Source organism: Pelophylax lessonae (assembly GCF_965119305.1).
Source record: "Pelophylax lessonae genome assembly, chromosome: 2".
Classification (NCBI taxonomy): domain Eukaryota; kingdom Metazoa; phylum Chordata; class Amphibia; order Anura; family Ranidae; genus Pelophylax; species Pelophylax lessonae.
This window is the reverse complement of record NC_138769.1, coordinates 227937903-227954791: the sequence shown is the minus strand read 5'-3', so window position 1 is coordinate 227954791 and position 16889 is coordinate 227937903.

Sequence of the window (16889 nt, the reverse complement as noted above, 5' to 3'; positions counted from 1 at the left end):
ATGAGGAGGATGAGGAGGAGGAGGAGCTGGAGGAGGAGATGGAACCATGTTCACAGCAGGGTGGCACCCAGGCCAGCTCATGGCCATCACTGGTGCGTGGCTGGGGGGATACAGAGGACACGGACGATACACCTCCCACAGAGGACAGCCTTTCATTGCCTCTGGGCAGCCTGGCACACATGAGCGATTACATGCTGCAGTGTCTCCACAACGACCGCCGAGTTGCCCACATTCTAACTTGTGCTGATTACTGGGTGGCCACGCTGCTGGATCCCCGTTACAAGGACAACGTACCGTCCTTAATTCACTCACTGGAGCGCGATCGCAAGATGCGCGAGTACAAGCGCACGCTGGTAGACGCCATGCTGCTGGCATTCCCATCTGACAGCGGGGCCGCAGTGGAAGCACAAGGCAGAGGAGGAGGAGGAGGAGGAGGAGGTCGCCAACGCAACCAGGGCACCGCCAGCACCTCAGAAGGCAGGGTTAGCATGGCCGAAATGTGGAAAAGCTTTGTCAGCACGCCACAATAAACAGCAGCACCAGCAGCTCAGATGGAACGTCTTAGCAGGAGGCAGCATTTTACCAACATGGTGGAGCAGTATGTGTGCACACGCCTACATGTAGTAAATGAGGGGTCTGCCCCCTTCAACTTCTGGGTCTCCAAATTGGGCACATGGCCTGAGCTTGCCCTTTACGCCTTGGAGGTGCTGGCGTGCCCTGCAGCCAGTGTAATATCTGAACGGGTATTTAGCACGGCTGGGGGCGTTATAACAGACAAGCGCAGCCGCCTGTCCAGAGACAATGTGGACAAGCTCACGTTCATTAAAATGAACCAGGCATGGATCCCACGGGACTTTTCCGTACCTTGTGCAGATTAGCAATGGATACCGACCTTACCCACCCATTGTTCCATTTTTGCTCTTTCTCACTCTTTTGGGGTGTACCCTCATTTAAAATTTGTGAAAAGAAGCAGTGTTGGCTACCTCGTCCTCCTCAGGGCCAGATTAACGTAGGGGCTATTGGAGCTGCAGCTCCAGGCCCCTACCTTTTATATAGGCCCCGGGTTGGCCATATTCACTGTTACCGCTCTTCTGTCACTTGTAAACACAGAAGTCTGGCTTCTATGCTCGCTTCCCCAGGCAGCACCCTCAGAACCTCCCCACACAGCGCGAAGGCCGGACAAGGAGGGACAGTTGCCGATGCATGGATGTGTTTATGGGCTTCAGAGACAGCATCCCATGTTGAATTAGGCTTGCATGGCTGCACCCTTCCTCCTCTGGGTGCATGGCAAGGCACGGCCCTTAAGGCCCTTCAAAATCCTCAGCACCAAGCCCATGATGCTCTTAATCCGGCCCTGGTCCTCCTCCACCGCCGCTTCCACCTACACCACCCATAGGTGTGCGCAGCCTATTGCATTAAGGTGTGCACCCCAAAGTTGAAATACACATGCATGTGTTTGCCAGCAGGGAGAGTAATGTATCGGGGCCATGTACCTGTAGGCAAAGAGAAATAAAGCAGGGCAGGTCCGAGGGAGATCTTTCCCATCTCCTCACTGGCAATGCTATGTGCCCTAGGTGATTAGGGTGTGCCCAGGCACACCCGGCACACCCTGTGCGCATGCCTATGTCACCGCCACATCCACCACCACCTCAACCTCCCTCCTACTCCATATGGGCCTCGTCCTTCAGAGATGAAGAAGAACATTGTTTTATTTTTCTGTTTTTTTTTTGTTTTAAGATATTTCCCTATCCACATTTGTTTGCAGAGCACTTGCCATGCTCTTAATTACGTTTTGCTGCCATTTGCAGCACTCTAGCCCTTTCCTTTGGTGTTTTAGAGCCATTTTAGTGCCTTAAAGTTCGGGTCCCCATTGACTTCAATGGGGTTCGGTGTCCGGGAAAAGTTCGGTAAAAGTCCGGGACACGGACCCGGACTTTTTTTTAAAGTTCGGCCGAACCCGTCGAACACGGACATCTAGGTGTCCGCTCAACCCTACTCCTAAGGGTTCTGGGGATGGAAAATCATTTGTTGAGGGTTGACATATGTCTTCCTCTGCTACAGTGCCTCCAAAATTGTTAGAATCCTCCCCCTTCTCCCTCTCCTCTTGTGAGTTATGTGGCATAGGAAGAATGGCATCTGCATAAAGCGGGTCTTGAGAGGAAAGGAAGTCCTCCTCTTCCTCCCGCTGCTCTGCCTCAACAGCTATTGGCGTGGGGAAAAAAGTTGAGCCAGACAGAGGCTGTCGTTGTGCCATACTCACACAGGTACTCGTTGATGGCCCTCTGCTGCATGTGCAGCCGCTGTAACATTGCCAAAGTTGAGTTTCACCTGGTGGACATGTCACAAATCAGGCAGTTTATGGGCAAGTGCAATTCCCACTGCATTTCAGCCAGCCGAGCACTAGCTGTGTATGACCACCTGAAATGGCTACATACTCTTCTGGCCTGCTTTAGCAGATTTTCCAAACCTGGGTACCTATTTAGAAAACACTGCACCACCAAGTTGAGGAAATGTGCCAGGCATAGCACATGTGTCAACTTTCCCTGTCTAAGGGTGGACAGGAGGTTTGTGCCATAATCGCACACCACCATTCCTGACTCCAGCTGGCGTGGCATGAACCACCTCTGGACCTGCCCCTGCAGAGCTGCAAGAATCTCAGCTCCAGTGTGGTTCCTGTCCCCTAGACACACCAACTGAAGCACTTGGCACCTTTTAGCCTGACTCATTGTACTTGTGATTCATAGGGCAATTCAGCAGAGGAGGGCATGGAGGAGGAAGAGAAGGAGCTGTATGGAGACATGGCAGAACAACAAGCTGCAGCACTGAGCCCTGTCCTGCATCCTTCCAAATTGCAAGCAGAGTTAGCCAGGGTGCCATGAATGAAATATAGCATCCCTGACCATGCTTGCTGGACCATGTGTCAGCAGTAACATGGACTTTCTGGGTGACTGCATTGCCAATGATGCCGCAACATTGCCTTCTACTTGATGGTACAGAGGTGGGATGACCTTACGTGAAAATAAATACAGACTGGGAACCTGCCATTGTGGTACAGCACATTCTGCAAATTCATAGTAGGGGGAAGAATCCACCAGACAGAAAGGCAGAAGTTGTAAAGCCAGCAGCAACATTGACAAGTTTCCTATTAGACGCTGGGCATGTGGGTGGCAGTGACTGTATTTTTTTTTTCTGACTATAGTCTACAGCTGGTGGTGTGCTAATGGCAGATGTGCTGTAAGGACCTGAGATACCCTGTTCTATACCATCATCCCTGTCATTAAAGGCTGCTGAGATGTCATGAGGTAAAGCGAGGGTAGACTGAGGTGAGTAAGGAGGAGGAAAAGAATTGCGACCCTTTTGTGTGGCTTTCAGGTGCTCTTGTCAATGGGCTGAACGGTGGGAGGTAAATGCCTTGTTAAGCATATGGTACCCAAATGGCTGGTGTTTTTACGAACCTTGATGTGCTTGAGACAAAGTTTGAAAATTTCAGCAGTGTGATCGGCTGCACATGTGCTAAAAAAGGCCCAGACAGCAGAGCTGTGGGAAGGGTGCTGGGAGATAACAGCTCCACAATGTGATAAAATAAGATGGCGGCTCCCTATTCTTTCATGATGGCTGCCTTGTTGGGGTTGTGTCTCACCTTCACTTTCCTCCTCTGCTCTATTCCAGCACCCAAGTTGCGTCAGTGACCTCATCATCATCATTATCATCTCCTCCACCCTAATTACCACAGGAGACAACTTGGCAATACGCTGAGGCTGTGGGAACATGACTGCCAATTTGTGTACCAGTGTTCTCCCCTCTCTGTAGGCTCTTGTTCCTACGTTTCTCAACCTCAGAACCAACATCTGAATCAAGTAATGGCTGTGCATCATCAAGGAGCAAGTAGCTGACACTGTGTTCAAATAACTCAGCTGACTTCTCCATGCCTGATGCTGGGGCTATGGCAGTAATAGCTGTGGACAAGGAGGCAGATTTAGCCACTCTGGCAACCCCACTGGACTGCACACTAGTCTCTGAATGGGTGACAAATGATGAGGAGAATGAGGATGGTTTAGTAGGCCAGTCCACCACCTCCTCTGCATGCTGTGGCTGCAAAGCATGGGCAACATAAATAAACAGAGGAAATGATGCCCTGCCTGAGGACTGACAACGTCTACCTTTGCCTGTGGACGCATACGCTGCTGGCCCCCTCACAGTACCATGGGAACATCTGCCTCTCCTTGTTGGCCTCTTAGACATAATGGGATGGTGATTATTAGCAAAATGTAACAAAGATGTGGAGATGTGTACGTGAATGCACTTTAATCAATAGTAAATGTGGTGTTTGGTGTACTTTACTGTACTGTACACACTACACGGACACTCCACTGACACACTAAAATACACTACAGAAAAATACTGCGTTAAACGTGCACTAATGCATAGAAATATAGTGGATTAATTGGCACATAACGCACTGAAAAATACTGTGTTAAATTAGCAGTAGCGCACTGAAATATACTGCGTTAAAACGTCATGGAACACAGAGAATTATACTACGTTAAACGTGCACTAATGCACAGAAATATACTGCGTTAAACGTGCAGTAACGCACAGAAATATACTGTGTTAAATGTGCACTAACACACTGAAACATACTGTGGTAAATGGCACTTAATGCACTGAAACATAGTGCATTAAATGTGCAATAAAGCACATAAATATACTGTGTTAAATGTGCAGTAGCGCACTAAAATATACTGTTTTAAGGATGCACTAACTATAAAAAAAAACTGCGTTAAACCGCACGCAACGCATAGAAAAGTACTCCGTTAAAACATACACTAACGCGCAGAAATATACTGCATTATATGGCACGTAATGCACAGAAATATACTGCGCTAAATGGCACGTAACACACAGAAATATACTAGTTAAACGGCACGTAATGCACTGAAATATACTGTGTTAAAACGTGCACTAATGCACAGAAGTATACTGCATTAAATGGCACATAACACACTGAAAAATACTGTGATGAATGTGCAATAACGCACAGAAATATACTGCATTAAACGTGTGCTAACACACAGAAATATACTGTGTTAAAAGGGCACGTAACACACTGAAATATACTGTGTTAAAAGGGCACGTAACACACAGAAATATACAGCGCTAAACGTACACTAATGCACAGAAATATACAGCATTAAACGTGCACTAACACACAAAAATATACTGCGTTTAACGTGCAGGAAAGCACAAATATACTGCGTTAACTGTGCACTACTGTGCAGAACCAGGAACCCGTCTGAGTGATCAAACAAGCGTTGTAAGCCTGCACTGCTTTAAAGTGCCCTCCCAAGTGAGTTTATTATTGCTAATTTCCAATAAAATGAACTTTTAAACAGAGAGCTTTAGATTTCTGCCTCTGTTTTTGTATGTTATACCGGATGATACTGGGAGTGATCAGAAGCAAATAATATATGCAATTCATTGAAGCGACCCTTATGGAAAACAAGCTATAGGGGAGAGATCTTTAACCCTTAGAGGAATTGCTCACTCGACCTGGTGGTAAAACAGGGGTCAGAGTTTCAGGTGAGAGGCCATCTTTTGGGTGGTGGTGGCGGAAGCACTAGCACTTTTCAAGCACTGGTCAAGCACCTTCTCCAGGTCATTTTTGCACAGGGCAAAGGAAGCTATTAATGCACTGAGCTCTCTGGACATTTGGTAGCACTTTATGAATGTTTTATGCACTATGTGATGTATCTGGCACATTGTCACTTTTGGAAAATTCTTTTTGAAGCTCCTTACCTTGTTATTTTGCACTATTATTGTGCACATCACTTTGTACTTCTTTAGCATTTTACCCAGTTTATTTGCACAATGGTATTGATGCTTGGCACTTCTTGGCGCTGTACCTTATTTTGATTATTGGTTAACTGTGTACTACTGTGCAGAAATATACTGCGGTACACGGCATGTAACGTACATAAATATACTGCTTTAAACGCGCACTAATGCACTGAAATATACTGCGGTAAATGGCACGTAACACACTGAAAAATACTGTGATGAATGTGCAATAACGCACAGAAATATACTGCATTAAACGTGCGATAACACACAGAAATATACTGTGTTAAAAGGGCACGTAACACACTGAAATATACTGTGTTAAAAGGGCACGTAACACACAGAAATATACTGCGCTAAACGTACACTAATGCACAGAAATATACTGCATTAAACGTGCACTAACACACAAAAATATACTGCGTTAAACGTGCAGGAAAGCACAAATATACTGCGTTAACTGTGCACTACTGTGCAGAACCAGGAACCCGTCTGAGTGATCAAACAAGCGTTGTAAGCCTGCACTGCTTTAAAGTGCCCTCCCATGTGAGTTTATTATTGCTAATTTCCAATAAAATGAACTTTTAAACAGAGAGCTTTAGATTTCTGCCTCTGTTTTTGTATGTTATACCGGATGATGCTGGGAGTGATCAGAAGCAAATAATATATCCAATTCATTGAAGCGACCCTTATGGAAAACAAGCTATAGGGGAGAGATCTTTAACCCTTAGAGGAATTGCTCACTCGACCTGGTGGTAAAACAGGGGTCAGAGTTTCAGGTGAGAGGCCATCTTTTGGGTGGTGGTGGCGGAAGCACTAGCACTTTTCAAGCACTGGTCAAGCACCTTCTCCAGCTCATTTTTTGCACAGGGCAAAGGAAGCTATTAATGCACTGAGACTCTCTGGACATTTGGTAGCACTTTATGAATGTTTTATGCACTATGTGATGTATTTGGCACATTGTCACTTTTGGAAAATTCTTTTTGAAGCTCCTTACCTTGTTATTTTGCACTATTATTGTGCACATCACTTTGTACTTCTTTAGCATTTTACCAAGTTTATTTGCACAATGGTATTGATGCTTGGCACTTCTTGGCGCTGTACCTTATTTTGATTATTGGTTAACTGTGTACTGCTGTGCAGAAATATACTGCGGTACACGGCATGTAACGCACATAAATATACTGCTTTAAACGCGCACTAATGCACTGAAATATACTGCAGTAAATGGCACGTAACGCACTGAAACATACTGTGTTAAACAGCACGTAATGAACTGAAATATACTGTGTTAAATGTGCACTATTGCACTGAAATATGCTGCAGTAAATGGCACGCAACACACTGAAATATACTGTGTTATACGGCACGTAACGCACTGAAATGTACTGTGTTAATAGCACAGTAACACATAAATATGCTGCTTTAAATGTGCACTAACACACTGAAATATACTGTGGTAAATGGCACATAACGCACTGAAATATACTGCATTAAACGTGCCATAACGCACAGTAATATACTGCATTAAACGGGCACTAACACACAGAAATATACTGAATTAAACGTGCGGTAATGCACTGAAATATACTGCGTAAAACGTGCACTAACACACAGAAATGTACTGCGTTGACCTGCACTAACGCACTGAAATATACTGCGGTAAAGGGCCCGTAACACACTGTAATATACTGCGTTAAATGAACATTACCGCACAGAAATATACTGCATTCAATGGCATGTAACGCACAGAAATATACTGCGTTAAACGTGCAATAACACACAGAAATATACTGCGTTAAGCGTGCAGTAATGCACTGAAATATACTGAATAAAACATGCAGTAATGCACAAAAATAGACTGCGTTAAACGGGCAGTGATGCACAGAAACATACTGCGTTAAATGTGCACTAACGCACCTAAATATACTGCGGTAAATGGGATGAAACATATTGCGCTAAAAGTGCAATAATACACAGAAGTGTACTGCTTAAACGTACACTAATGCACTGAAATATACTGTGTTAAATGTGCAAATATACTGCATTAAACGTGAAGTAATGCACAGAAATGTACTGCATTAAACGGCACGTAATGCACAGAAGTTTATGGCGTTAAACATGCAGTACCGCACAAAAAAATACTTCGTTAAATGTGCACTAATGCAGTGAACTATAATGCAGTAAACCTGCCCTGACAAAATAAACTGACACAAAAGTAAAAAATAATTGGTCACAGGTCATTATACTCACACTGACTGAACTATCACTAGATTAACACTAAAGTAAAAATGAACATTTACTACACTCACACTGACTGAACTATTACTAGATTCACACTACAGTGACACTAAAGAAAAATGAATGGTCGCACTACACTCACACTCACAGAACTATCACTAGATTCACACTAAACAACTGATATTCTAAACTGACTATAGAATCAGAATAGCACACTATAGCACACTAACTCTCTAGTAGTATTGAACAGAGCCCTGTTCTATTTCTCTCCACGTAACATTATCTTTCCCATTATAGAAAAAATTAGGCTAACTTTACTGTTTTTTTTATTTTTAAATTCAAAATTTTTCCCAATAAATTGTATTTTTAAGACCGTTGCGCAAATACGGTGTGACATAAAGCATTGTAATGATCTCCATTTTTTTCTCTAGGGTCTTTGCTAAAAAAAAAAAAAAAAAAATCGAATTTTTCATCCTTGTAGGCCAATTTGTATTCTGCTACATATTTTTGTTAAAAAAAATTGCAATAAGCGTATTTTGATTGGTTTGCGCAAAAGTTATTGTGTCTACAAACTAGGGGAAAGATTTATGTAATTTTTATTTTTTTTGTACTAGTAATGGCGGCGATCTGTGATTTTTTGCGGGACTGCAGCAGACAGATCAGACCCCTAACTGATTTTTGACACTTTTGGGGGGACCAGTGACATTACTACAGTAATCAGTGCTAAAAATATGCACTGTTACTGTAATAATGACATTAGCAGGGAAGGGGTTAACACAGTGGTGATCAAAAGGTTAAGTGTGAGCCTAGGGGAGTGTTTTCTAACTGTATGGGGGATGAGCTTGTGAAATGACTACAGACACCTGTGATCCTCTATAGAAGGATCACAGGCACTCTGTGATCATTTCAGAGAGAACGGTCAGTTGTGTTTACAACAGCTGACCGTCCTTCTCTCTCAGCGGGGAGCGACCGCGGGGTGCCCGGCGGCAATCTCGGCCACCGATCCCGTGGATCGGCATTCCCTCTGCCTAGTGGGGGCAGGAGCGCGCTGCCACCAGCGCGCGCCCGCCCCCTAGCACCATTTGCGCAACCGACATAGCCCTACGCCGTTTCGGGCAGGCGAGCCAGCCTGCTGCAGTGAAATTGTGGCGGGCGGTCGGCCAGTGGTTAACTTGTAAAAAACAAGTGTCAGAAATAGGCCTGGTCCTTAAGTGGTTAAAATGTAAATGAATGAAAATGAAAACACATATATGTATACATACAGTATAATAAAAAAAAAAAAACATTATACCTTTTTTTGTTTCCCTTTTTTTTAAAAAAAAAAAAGATCACATCATCTTTGTTCTCTGCTGTATAAGGAACTCAGGGAGGATCTTCCCAGTGAATGTAAATTCAATCTTTGAACCTTAGAGACCACCCAAACAGACCCTTTAATATTTTTGGCATCAGCTCTGTTACTTGTAGTTACACTCTTGTTAGCCATACATACAATTTAATTTTGGAACGGGAAAAGTAGGAGTTACCTGCTCTATATAAGAAATAAACAAACTGAACAACAAGCCAAATGTTTTGTCTCAGGGAAATAAAAATAGAATATTGACCATCACCTCTCATACACACAAATCTATCAGGTTCTTGTGGTTTCGTAGTTTGTCATCCAAAGTTCTTGTCAAGGGAAACAACAGGAGCTCCCAAACAAAAGCCTCTGAATGTCCTAACCTTTATCCTAAAAAAAAGCACAACCGCTGATTCCGGGGAGAGTTATTTATAGCAAATCTTAGCACATCTTTGAACTTCCATTATCCCTCTCCCTTGTTTGACTCATTTTTACACCTTTTGTGCTATTTGTTCTGGGTTTATTGCTTGCCTCAAGTTTCTGTATAATAACTGAATTTCTATAACTGGTAACAGTTTATCACTTATGAATTAATATTTCTATTCTTAAAAGCAATTAGGCTCATATCTGATGTATTATGATTGATTTTCTTTTATTATTTTATGTGTGTTACATTTTGCAAAATTATTAAGAAAATAATTCTGTTTGCAAACACACTATTTTATTTAATGTAAGAGGTCTATATGGCCATATGCACTTGGTCCCTTTGAGTGCTCTGGGGAGGCAACCTGGGTATTTTTTTCAGGGCAGTGAAGGAGGGACATCTAAGCAAACAGAAAGACAGAAGAGCTTAGCTTTAGTCATGCAGAGAAAATGGTGAAAAGAGGTTATGCTCCATGTGTCAAATACAAGGCTTGTGGGTCGAATGCAGCCCTACAGCCGCAGAGAGGCTCATCTCTGCCCACCCTTCCCATCTTAGCAGGGAGGAGGACACAACTCCTCCTACAGATCCTGCACCTCTCTGTGCAGCTGAAACCTCTTTGTATCTGCCTCCCCTGGTCTCAGCATTTAGCAGACTCTGGCAGCTGACTCCAGCCGTACTATGGTCCTCCTCTAGACCAAGCGCTTTCTTCTTCCCAGCTTAGCCCCCAGCTTTTTTGCAGCAGCAGCACATGGTAAGGGGGGTGCACTATGATGCAAGTAGAGAGTGGGAGTCTTGACATCTGATGTAAGGGGGGTGGGGTGCTCTGGACATCTGCCTATAATTATTATGAGAATAATACAATTCTGTGCCAGTTGAAAAGGAGGGTCACACACTGCTTGTATCATCTTCTAGAAACTTTATTGGAAACTGCTCACTGTGGCAGAACTACCTTCTGCCAGAACAGTCTCCAATAACGTTTTTAAGTGGATTCTACCAGCGGCATTCAAGCCTCCTTTTCAGACTTACATGATCTGTACAGGAGTGTGAGTGGACTGCACCTGCCCTTCACAGCTTAAAGTGGAACTCCCGATTTTCCTACACTTTACAGCTTGGCCCAAACAAACTATGTCATTCACTAACACGTGAGGGCACTGGATGCGTGGTATAAACTGTATGTAGTTGTATTATTCCCATTTTTTAAATTTTTTTTTATATTACAATGGTGGTGGTGGTCACCTATAACGTAAGTCGGTTATGTCTTGTAATCTTTATATTTGATTCTTTTGCCATTCTATATTTGCCCTTTCTATCAGTATACCCGCTATAGTAGTTTTTCTTGGAATTGCTCAACAGTTCTGCCGCACATATGCAAAGGGAAGGGCGTTGCCTCCAGAAAAGCTCGAGTAGGTTCGGGCTCTTGCCCCAACACGTTCAAGCTCTTACTCTATGTGAATTTTGGCCCTTGGGATCTCCACCCTGGTAACCATGTTACTGCAAAGTTGCAGATAGCAGAGCTCCCTGAGTGATGTGAATATCATTGCTCACTTCTCTATCTGTACTCAACAGCCCTCTCTTTCTAATGGATTCCTGGAATAATAGTCATTTTTACCTATCAGTTGCAGTAAGGTAGGCTCTCATCACACCGCACTCTCTTGACCACCCTGCACCATGTTTTCCTGATCCCCCTGCACCATGTCTTCCTAACCCCTCTACACTGCACCCTCCTCCCACATGCACCACATCCTCTTGACCCCACCCTGCACTGCACCCTCCTGAACCCCCTGCACCACACCCTCTTGACCCCCCTCCTTCACCATGTCTTCCTGACCCCCCCTGCACTGTTCGCTCCTGATCCCCCTACACCATGTGTTTCTGACCCCCCTTTGCTGCACCCTCCTGACCCCCCCCTGCACGGTACTGTCCTGAGCCCCCTGCACCATGTCTTCCTGACCTCCCCTCCACCACACCCTTCTAACCCCCCCTGCACTGTACCTTCCTGACCATCCTGCACCATGCTCTCCTGACCCCCCTGCCCTCTGCCCTGCTAACCCCTGACCTGCTTACCCCTGTTCTCTGCCCTACTGATCCAAATACACTTCTTTTCATACTATTGACCTCTCTGCCAAGCACTACATCCTATTGACCTCTTTACATACTACTGTCCTCTGTACACTGCCCTACATTGTAATGACCATCTGTCAGGTTCTATAGCTGTCTGTGAAAGAGAGATTCACTCACTACTTGGCCTGTTTAAAGTTATCATCGAAAGTGAAAGTAAAAAAATCCCAAAATTTTGGTTGACACCAGAACAGTAATATAACAGGAAGTGTTAGAAAATCTCTCCAAAGTGAGTGAATCCCAGTGCGTCACCAGGGTCACCAGAATCAGTGTCCCAATTGGAAATCTGAGAGGCTGAGTTAGCTGCCAGTCAGGCATCTGGGCAGATCCCAACATTTTTGTCGGAATCCCTGAAGAGCTTGGGCCAGCTCTGTGTCTATGGACACAAGCAGAGTGGTTCGGGATCAAGCCTGCAGGTGGAGCCAGGATTGTCGGCGGGGGACCCGAGAAGAGGAGGATCAGAGGCCTCTCTTTGCAAATCTATTGGACAGAGAAGGTAAGTACAAGTTTGTTATTTTAAAAAAAATTGAGTTTACAATCACTTTAAAGCGGTTGTAAACTCTATAAAAAAAAAATAAAAAAAAAACCTGCAAGACAAAGGCATAATGAGCTAGTATGCATCGCATACTAGCCCATTATGTGTAACTTACCTTAAAACGAAGCCCCGACACGGACCCCCGGACATCGCTGCGGGCGCTGCCATGGTCCCTCGTCGTCTCTTCCGGGTTCGGCGGCTCCGGCGCGCTGATTGGCCGGAAGAGGCGGCTCTGGCGCGATGATTGGCCGGAGCCGCGATGACGTCACTCCCGCGCATGCGCGCGGGAGTGATTTTTCCGGCAAGCTCTCGGCAACTTAATTGAAGGTCCCCCGGACCTTCAGAGCGCATGCCCCGCTCGCGCGAGCGGCTGCATGCACTGTAAATATCTCCTAAACCGTGCCGGTTTAGGAGATATTATTTGTACCTACAGGTAAGCCTTATTATAGGCTTACCTGTAGGTAAAAGTGTCAAGAAGCGGGATACTACCGCTTTAAAATAGTATGTAAACTGGATTAAATATGGACCTTTTATACTTGCCAATAATTCCACTTATAATATTTTTTTTATATAAAGAGAAATCATTTTGAAAAATTGAGAAAACAGCTCAGATAATGACATATAAAAAGACAAATCTATTTTACATTTAGCTTCAGTAGTTTAGTGGTTCCAGGAACCTTTGGTTCTTGGCTGGAGATGCCATGATTCATCAAAACAGAAAAGCCCATGTGTTGAAAAAAGTACACGTATGTCTGTTATAGCACATATTTTGTTTACATGAAAACATTTTTGTATCCTACAGGCAATGATAGGATTTCTGTCTACACTTCGTTATGTAATCCGTTTGGATAGCTACACAATCAGGAACATTTCAGCTGACACATTTTTCAACCTGCTGTCAAATGCTTGGGTCCCAGAGACAAGTTCTGTTCCCTTACCATGTAGGCGGACATCAAGCTATTTGTTTTCTTGATAGCAATCCCTACAGAGTACAAGTGATTGGTTTTGTTGAGCAATATTTCAAAGCTGTTTCCTTCTATTGCCCCTATTGTTTATCTTCCTGTAATCTTTCTTCAAATTGTAGATGCTCCTATGATGTGCTGTTATTTTCCCGTTTTTATTTCTTTACAACAATGGTAACAACAACAAAGTGTATAAACCAGCGGTAACTGCTTCTATATGAATTTAGGGATAATGCTATTGCTTTGGTTCTTTTAAGGACAGTAAACTGACACAAATATGTTTATATAGCTCAGAAGTTCAATGGCAGTGCCACTGTAGTTCATAAACAAAACAAATGTAAGTAGTAAACAAAGCTGTATTGTAGTGTATCTACAGATGAAAGTGGGACCTCTGCTAAGTTTCATTGTTCTTTGTGTCACTGCTGGTAGAGATCCACCTTACTTATTTGTTCTGGTGAAAAATTTCCCCAGGAGTGAAGTGAGTGAAGAATTCTACATTTTTAGCTGTCACTGAAACATGAATAGAAGGGGCACTTGTTGTGGAGACAGGTGTTTTCTAAGAAGATTCCCCTTGCTTTGAAGAGATCTCCTTTAACTTTCGTTCTCTAGCTCTAGTTCGTTTTGGCTTATAGACATACCCTATTAGCACATGCTGTCCTAAGCATCTGTGAAGGATTGACACCCTGCCTGGGTACCTCCATCAAGATACAGCTTCCTGCACTCTGGAATCAGGAGCTTAGGTGCAAACTGGAACTGACTTTATTGCAAATTCACCCAGAATTTATACCACACAAAATCAAATAAGAGCTTGATAACATTATCCTAAACAACGCAAACTTTAAACAGTATTATCATCAGTACATCTAACAGTATTTCTAATAAACAGAAAACATAAACAGTAAACGAATCAACAGCTAGCAACTAACAGCTAGCAGTGATCTAATTAACAGTAAGATAACTAACAGCCAAGCACCCAAACTTTGTTTAGTGCAGGAGTGTCCACAACAAACACTCTGGCACCAAACCCACAGATACAAAAAGTACACTACGCTGTCTGTCAGGTGTTTGGCTTTCGTTTGTGTAATCTATTGACTACAAAAATCATCATAAGACAAAGTGGAATTATTTTTATCTTTATAGATTTTCTGAGGGAGATGGTTGATAAGTATTTCTGTCCAAAGTGGAGGATCTTCTCCAACCCAGTCTGCAGGTGGGCCACCATATTTTTTCTATGACCATTAACCTGTACACGATCAATATTACACCTTTCCATCCACTCCGGAAAGGAAAGTTTTATTGTCTTTATTCAGAGAGTTAATCCAGGCCTCACTCTTAGCGTTCATCATGTTTTTGTGCATCATTCAAGAATAAACGGCTCTCTCCATGGGATCAGTGGCTAAACTGAGCTCTTTACCATGCTCTGACCACGAGAAGCAAACAAAATTCTTGGTCTCCTCCATGGGCCATAATCAGTGGGTAGAAGGCTAGCCCCTAGTCCTCTCCAAAAGCCCCTGTCCCGGTTGGGTCTGTCACAGCATCATTAAAAATTCTATGCTTTTCTTAAGGTTCCACTTCATTGGCTAGTACACTAATTAAAAGTAAAGATAAGGAATTTCCCTTGAGGACATCCATTGGATGAAACACATTGAAAATAGGACGTAGCAAACACAAATTACAATATCAGGCAAAACGCATTACACATAGAGATGTATAGAAGAACTGTTCGCCGGCGAACAGTTCCCGGCGAACTTCGCATGTTCGCGTTCGCCGCTGCGGGCGAACATATGCGATGTTCGGTCCGCCCCCCATAATACATCATTGAGGCAAACTTTGACCCTGAACTTTACAGTCAGCAGGCACATTTCCAGCCAATCAGCATACCTCCCTCCCACACCCTCCCACCTCCTATAAATAAGGAAGGGCAGCATCCATCTTAGATCATTCTGAAGCAGTGTGTGTAGTGAGAGTAGGGAGAGCTGCTGCTGCTGCTGCTGTTAAGCTAGGGACAGTTAGTCAGTGTTCCTGGTCTTGCAGTGTTCTTGGTCCACTACTGCTGTAAGGACAGCACCCCAAATATGGTATTTGTGTAATATTTATATATATATATATATATATATATATATATATATATATATATATATATATATATATATATCTAGCGTCCCCAAAAGCCCTTTTAAGGGCTGGTAATTGAGTTGTTTCTTCTTATAGTGTCCCCAAAAGCCCTTTTAAGGGCTGGTAATTGAGGTTTTTTTTTTATTTATATATATACATATATATATATCTAGTGTCCCCAAAAGCCCTTTTAAGGGCTGGTAAGGTAATAGAGTTTTTTCTATATATATATCTATTGTACACTGTGACTTCAGTTGCCTGCCCGCTGTGTGTGAGAGGCCACAGACCTACCACAGACTGTACTGTGTGCACACCACACTCATTTCGGGTGTCAGGTCCACAGAGTGCACTGTACCCACTGCAGTGCACTGCCCACCACTGATATATATACGGTGGCACAGCATCTTGTTGCAATAAATTGAAAAAAAAAAAACATTTTTATTATTGCAGTTGCCTGGGCTGCCAGTGACTGTCAGGTCCACAGAGTGTACTGTGCCCACTGCAGTGCCACTGTGTGCCCACCCACCACTGATATATAAGGTGGCACAGCAGCTTGCAAAGTAAAAAAATATATATATATTTTTTAATTGCAGTTGCCTGGGTGCCAGTGACTGCTGTCAGGTCCACAGAGAGTGTACTGTGCCACTGCCCACCCACCACTGATATATAAGGTGGCACAGCAGCTTGCAAAGTAAAAAAAATATATATATTTTTTAATTGCAGTTGCCTGGGTGCCAGTGACTGCTGTCAGGTCCACAGAGAGTGTACTGTGCCACTGCCCACCCACCACTGATATATAAGGTGGCACAGCAGCTTGCAAAGTAAAAAAATATATATATATTTTTTAATTGCAGTTGCCTGGGTGCCAGTGACTGCTGTCAGGTCCACAGAGAGTGTACTGTGCCACTGCCCACCCACCACTGATATATAAGGTGGCACAGCAGCTTGCAAAGTAAAAAAAAATATATATTTTTTTTAATTGCAGTTGCCTGGTTGCCAGTGACTGTCAGGTCCACAGAGTGTACTGTACCCACTGCCCAACACTCCTATAGGGGTGGCACAGCACCTTGCACTCATAGTACAACAGTAACAACACATTAAAAAAAAAATGACAGGCAGAGGCAGGCCACCCCGCAAGGGCCGTCGTGGTCGTGGTGCTGTGATTTCCTTAGGCCCTAGAATAATGCCCAGTGTTCAGAGGCCACCACAGACCCTGAACTCAAAAAATTCTGAGGCCATAGTTGACTGGCTTACACAGGACACCCAATCATCTACAGCTTCCGCTCGGAACCTTAATGCACCATCCTCCTCCAGCTCAGC